Below are 377 nucleotides of genomic sequence, written 5' to 3' on the forward strand. Positions count from 1 at the left end.
ATCGGTCGCTGTGGGGACCCGTGCAGGCGCCGCGTCCGATTCGCTCCCCCCGCACATGGGCTGTCAGCGCGTGGGGACACGGCGGGTGACGGCGTGATGGGATTGGCGTGAGGCGACGCTGCGGGACCGGTGGGCGCCACCCGGTCAGCGCGGTCGGCCACCAGCCCAGATGAGGCCAGGCGCACGGGAGAATCCTCCTGGGATCACGCGCCACCAGGAGCCGCAGGCTGGGCGGGCGAATCAGCCTCGGATCGCCCGCTGTCAGCCGGATCTACGGCGGCTTCCGTGCCCATCCTGTCTTTTTCTTCACACATAAAATGACAGGGTGAATTTGCACAAATAGCATCAACAGAATCAGAATTGTCATGGGATTTTTG

Source organism: Triticum dicoccoides, chromosome 5B, assembly GCF_002162155.2.
Source record: "Triticum dicoccoides isolate Atlit2015 ecotype Zavitan chromosome 5B, WEW_v2.0, whole genome shotgun sequence".
Lineage (NCBI taxonomy): Eukaryota > Viridiplantae > Streptophyta > Magnoliopsida > Poales > Poaceae > Triticum > Triticum dicoccoides.